This window comes from Pecten maximus, chromosome 14 (assembly GCF_902652985.1).
Source record: "Pecten maximus chromosome 14, xPecMax1.1, whole genome shotgun sequence".
Classification (NCBI taxonomy): domain Eukaryota; kingdom Metazoa; phylum Mollusca; class Bivalvia; order Pectinida; family Pectinidae; genus Pecten; species Pecten maximus.
This window is the reverse complement of record NC_047028.1, coordinates 27,493,087-27,499,390: the sequence shown is the minus strand read 5'-3', so window position 1 is coordinate 27,499,390 and position 6,304 is coordinate 27,493,087.

The window sequence follows — 6,304 nt, the reverse complement described above, 5'->3', positions numbered from 1 at the left end:
TGTTGTTTTTTTGAGTTGTTTTTTTTGGGGGGGGGGGTATCGCCCCGTGACTTTGGCTTTAAACATTATTATTGTCTAAAAATGGTACAAAGGATTTTGCACAAGCTATAGCCCCGTGAATAAAACCAGGGTCATTTTAAGACGGGGTTTCCTTGTAGTAGTTGGTGACTACCTCGCTGAACATACGGGAGGCCCGTCACACAAATCGTCACGGGTAGGGAGCGTCGAACCACACACCTCGGATCTTCACCTGAGGTCACGTGGCCGGTACTCTAACCGACTGAGCTATCGGAGTTAGTCAGGAAAACAGACATATAAAGTGAGAATATCTTGAAACCTTGAGAAGGAGGCGTGTGTAATGAGCGGCTAGTCCTCGGATGTCTGACAAAGGGTGGCTGGATGAATCGGTTGAACCATCTAAAGGATAGAAAGCAATAGGCAGTGGTAAGGGAGGGCATTTATTGGTACTAATTCTGAAATATATCTGGTGACGAAAAAGTAGTAATCTAATTTTGGTTTCAGTTGTGTTTTTGTAGTTGTTTTGTTTGTGATTATGTTTTGTTGTTGTTCTTTCTTTGTTTGTTTGTTGTTCGATCTTGTATTGCAGTGTATCGTAGAGGAGCGGGAATTACAAGTCTAATTTTAATTAGATTGACGTATCCAGTAACCAGTGACTATTTCCTGGAGAGTGGACAAAGGACATTGTATTTAGGTGACTAGGAATGGGTACCGGGAGAGATGACAGGTGTATGGAATGCATGACTATTTAAAAGGAACTGTTGCAAGGAAAAGAAATTTTTAATATTTTAAACATACACTGTAGTTTTTATATGTTAGTTGACATTTTAACCATTTTTTATGAAAGTTTGCAATCTTCTCGTTCGGTAAATATATGTTCGTAATTGTGTGGGAGAGTACTTTTTAATATACATATATTCCAAAACCTTCTCTCTGGTAATACAGAGCGAACTTGTGAACAAGCTTGATATCGAAAAAGAATTATCTAATTATTGGGGAAGGGTAGGGGAGGGGATGACGCATGAAACCAAATGCATCGCAATCATCCAAAAAACTCTGAAAAATTCGTAAAAGTAATAAGATGACAATAAAATAAAACAGACCTCTTTGTTAAATACATGATTCGGCCCGTTGTTATTATTTTGGAAGATTGTTGCATGGTGATAAATAAAAGTTTATGAAGCTTTTAAATTGTCGTATTAGACGTTGATAATTCTAGATCTTTAAAATTACAGCTGTCAACAAAACGCGTAATATGAATCATAAGTAATAAAAAAAATGTGTAGCATTCAACCAACAAACGACTAGAAAAGGACAAAACATTGCTGGTACATAATATTAACCTACATTAAAACTTAAGGGTAAACAATTCTTGGTCCACAGGCTCTTATCTTTGTGGTCTTGATTCATATGCCGGGCTTTCGGACTATCGAGCCTTCGGACGTAATGGGCGTCCGGACTATCGAGCCTTCGGAATAACGGGCGTTCGGATTATAGTGCCTTCCGACTATCTGGCCTTCGGAATACTGGGTAGGCACATATATTCAATTCAATTCATCAGTACATATAACATATAACATATATATATATAATACAATAAATTTGCGGTCACAGCAGTAACAATATATGTAGAGTATGGACAAATCTGTGAAAAAAATAAACTTTATATTAAGTTTTTCCTTAATTGCGTGACATCATATACACACTTACATAATATTGTTAAATCTTTTGAGTTTGTTGTACTAATTAATTGGATCATCTTAAATACTGATGTTATTTCCAGTAATAAGTCTTAATGCATCTTGATCTTAAGGCTTGAAAGTTTGGACAAATTCAGAGAAAGTGATATTCATCTTCTACGTCATCAGAGTGGCAAACACACAAACGTTCACTTCTTGCAATATTTTGATATCGACCAGTTTCAATGTACAGAGTATATGCTGATAGACGTAATCTACTAAATTGCAATTCTATCTAGCAGCTGTACATACGATGACAACTATGATTACAGCATAGCAACCTCCGAAAAATCTGATGACGGGAGGCGACCAAATTTTGAGTCTCGGAGCACAGCAATAATGCAAGGATCCAATGACGGAATGTAATCCAGGAAATCAGTATATATTGCTTCTTTGAACCATGTTTAATTGGTCATGTAGTAATAACGACAGTACTTTGTTTGTTTGTTTGTTTTTGTTTAACGTCCTATTAACAGCCAGGGTCATTTAAGGACGTGCCAGGTTTTGGAGGTGGAGGAAAGCCGGAGTACCCGGAGAAAAACCACCGGCCTACAGTCAGTACCTGGCAACTGCCCCGCGTAGGTTTCGAACTCGCAACCCAGAGGTGGAGGGCTAGTGATAAAGTGTCGGGACACCTTAACCACTCGGCCACCGCGGCCCCAACGACAGTACAGGCAAGTACTGGGAATTGTCGAATTTTCGAGACAATCTACCCCTTTATTAAGACACAAGTAGATTACAAACGATCACATATAGACATAGAACATGGAACAGCTTTACAAATTTAGGTTAACAACGAAAAATATCGTTATATATATATTTATATGGACTGTGGGTTAAGAATTTATGCCAAGCGACTGTGTTTCAGAAGTATCAGGTAGTGGCTGGAGTACTGTCAGGAACTTGGAGAGGTCGTTGTCCGCTTTGGCTGAAAAAATAAAATCCGTCAAGTCCCGTTTATGTTAACAAATAACATCAAATGCATTATTTGATAATATGCTTCTTGTTTTGAAATACCAAAAGAATTAATTTATAGTTCTCATATATATATTAATGCCGTGACGCTGACAGCGAAAGTGAACCACGCCCCTAACAGTGTCGGGAGTGCTTATATAACACTTACATGTATATATTTATATAACGGCGCTGGGTTATAAGCGGATCTCCAATGGATATTAGATCTGTGTTTTAATGATGGGATATAAATTCAAACCATGAGCGAGAAAACTTAGTACAGGTCCTCTAATACAAATGTAACGCTAGAATCTCCAAGGAAACGTCTGAAATAATAAATTATAAGGGAAAGCTCCGAAATCTGCCGGTCACAGTCAGGGTCAACTTCGCAATACACAAGGCACGAGGAAAATGTGTTTTGAATATACCCAAAAGTATATCGATATAACAAATAAGAAAACTACAATACATACATAATAATATATCTATTATTTTTAATGCGATCGTTACTGCATTTTGAAAAACAAAACAAAAGCCATTGTTTGGAATTATTGCCAGTCTAAAAACAAGGAAGTTGCGCGTGCTAAGGAAACTTTTAATTGCTTGTGTTATTTTGAAATTGTATTTGCTAGAGTATTGTTTCTTTATTCAAATATTGCATAGCATAGAAGCTGTACTTGATATTTTTTTTATAATTTGCAAAAGTAACAATGGTTTGAAATGAAATATATCTGAAAAAAATCCGACAGAAATGGATGGATGCATTGCTATGTAAAGTTTAAAGAGGCTTGCCCGCAGAGAGATCCGAAAAATTGGCTAATAGAAAAAGATTTTTTACACATGACAGATTGTTGGAATTGTTGAGTTTTTCATTTTATTTTCCTTATAAAACGCTGAAAAGTGATATTAAAACCTCATTTTTTTTAAAAATATTATTTATTTAATCGCAACCCGCAATAAGTCCCCGCTATAAAGTGGAGTCTAATTTGATTGACACATCAAAGAAACAAGCACGTGCACAGTGCCGCACAGTGATAACTTCTAAGGCAGCGGCGATTTACAAAGAAGATTTGCCGTTATATTCCATACATTTCACTCTCAGGTTGAGTTTTAAAACGTCTTTTAAATACATATTCTGTAATTGTTTTCAAGAAATAAAGTCGGAAAGCCTCTAATTTTGTCACATAGAAACGTGTACTGAAGTTTATTTAGTGATCGGAGATGTGCCGTTTACCGGTCCGTCTGCTGGTAAGCCTCTTTAACTGGTAACGTTTTCTATCTTTGAAATTTCAACAGAAATGTTTTTTCTTTAGTTGCATCCCGTGTATAGAGAATTTTAATCCCAGTTCAATAAGAAAACTGATTTAGCTTAATTTCTAGTTATAATGATTTTTCATACTTTCAGATACCGAGAAACTTTCCCAAATCTATTTTCTATGTTACAAGCACTACCGGCTTGATTAACCAACAGCAGAGGAGGAAAGATCGTGCAGTAAAGAAAGGATCAAATGTAATATATAGCAACTATTCAATGTCCTCTGTGCAGAACAAAATCCTCAAATCTGCAGTCGACTTCTACCATAGAAAAGCAGTGGAACCCTGAACCAGAATATTGCTACACCGTCAGTAGATGTACAGCATACAGTTTGCGGACAATAAGACCGTTAAAGGGATATTCCTTCTTTGAATAAAATTAGGTCGTCAAAATTAAATTTACTGGAAAAGATATATTTTTTTTCCAAGTATTAAAAGTTATAATCTTTACATTAATACGGCAGTTTTACTCTCAAGATAAACCTTTCTTCGAGTATTAAGTCATGATTTTTTTTAATTCGACCCGAAGTATCACTTATTACCGCAAAGATATGCGGTATTTGTATATGACATGTCTTTACCTGTACATTTCTGTGTTTATTTCATTGAAGGCACAAACACTCATATAATCATCGTTCGGACATATTGAAATTGTGCACGTTTCTGATGTCCGAACGAAGGAATGCCTCTTTAATGATAACGTTTTGACTATAATCCCTTGTCTTATTAAAGAGATCGTAATGGAAACATTGCTAGCCTGCATATCCACAGCCATTGTATGTATTACATTACAGAACACCACCAAAGACCCATATACACTCATGCTAGCACGTGAACAATTTCACATTTATTCCTTAGACTCAGCATCATAAAAAAATACACTGATATTGGCCCCACTTCGTTAATTCTTTAGCGATTTTGTAACCACATTTTTGGGCATGCAATATTCCATATATGTTTTCCTATTGCAAACGTAATAAAATTGTGAAAGATTTACCCTAGCTGTTGATGGGACAATAAACCCAGCAAACAAACATACAAGCAGTGTCTCAACATTTCACGACGAAGAAACAGCTTCCAGATATATTCAGCAACGACATTGCTTGATCCGCGTGCACAATATGCACAACAATGAATCCGTGCTATTTATCTATGTTTTTGTACAATATCTGGTGTTTTAACCAGCGGCATGTTCGCAAACATTGCCAAGTTTTTTCTATCAATAGTAGTAAGTACAATGTGCGTGTACTTTTATCATCTTAATCTTGTTGCGTCAGCCTGTTGTTGGCTTGATATTTGACCGGCTACATCAGACTGTATTTGCGCTTTCGTGATTCGTCTTGGCATCATCAAGTGTGATGAGGCACAAGCCCCTTAAGCTGATGAAAGCTGTCTTACAGATTAAGATTTCGTTCCAAATAATGGGTATATTAATACGCATCAAGGTTTTACATAATTGCAAGAAACGCGTCCATGGTTCTTCTTGGCATGATAAAGGGTACCGAGGCACAGTCACTATACATACCCACCTTAGCTGATGGAAGTTCTATTTCAAACAGATTAAGATTTTTTGTTCCAAATAATGAATAAATTAATTTGAATCAGGGTTTTACATCATTGCAACAGTCGAGATCCGTGAAAATTAACGTGTCACAGACGTAAATTGCGATACTGTCACCAATCACATTATAGGACCATTTCGATTATATGTGAAATACACTACTACAAACACAAGTAGATACAATTTGAAAATGTATTTGGTGATATGTATATTTCATTTTTGACAGGTATACAGTAGACGTACAGATTTAGCGGTAATATTATTTTAGAGTTTTTTAGCGTTCCACTAAATTATGACTGCACTAATTACAGGTACTGTATATTATTTTACAGCAAGTACTGTGATAGCCCGAGTTTCCTCTGACCCTGACACCATGTCATATTTGATTTAGCCATTTTTTTTTCAGTTCATTTTGTTTTGTTTTTTGTTTTTTTCCCCGTTTTTTGTAAGGTAGGTGTTATGTCACGCCCAAATTTATTGTGTCTGCACCAAAATCTTAGCGACACCAAACGGTGTCGGTGAATTCCACGTTTTCTTATAGTAGTGCGCTCTGGCCCTACACCAGACATGGCGTCTGGGCCAAAGGAAACTCGGGCTAGTATTGTGAATGCGGCAAATTCAGTTACACTGTATATGTTAAAATTTCAGCGTCAGAATAAAGACGCTTACAGAATATTGTCTGGGGCGCGTCTCGTCCGTAGTTCAGTTTTTGCTTTCG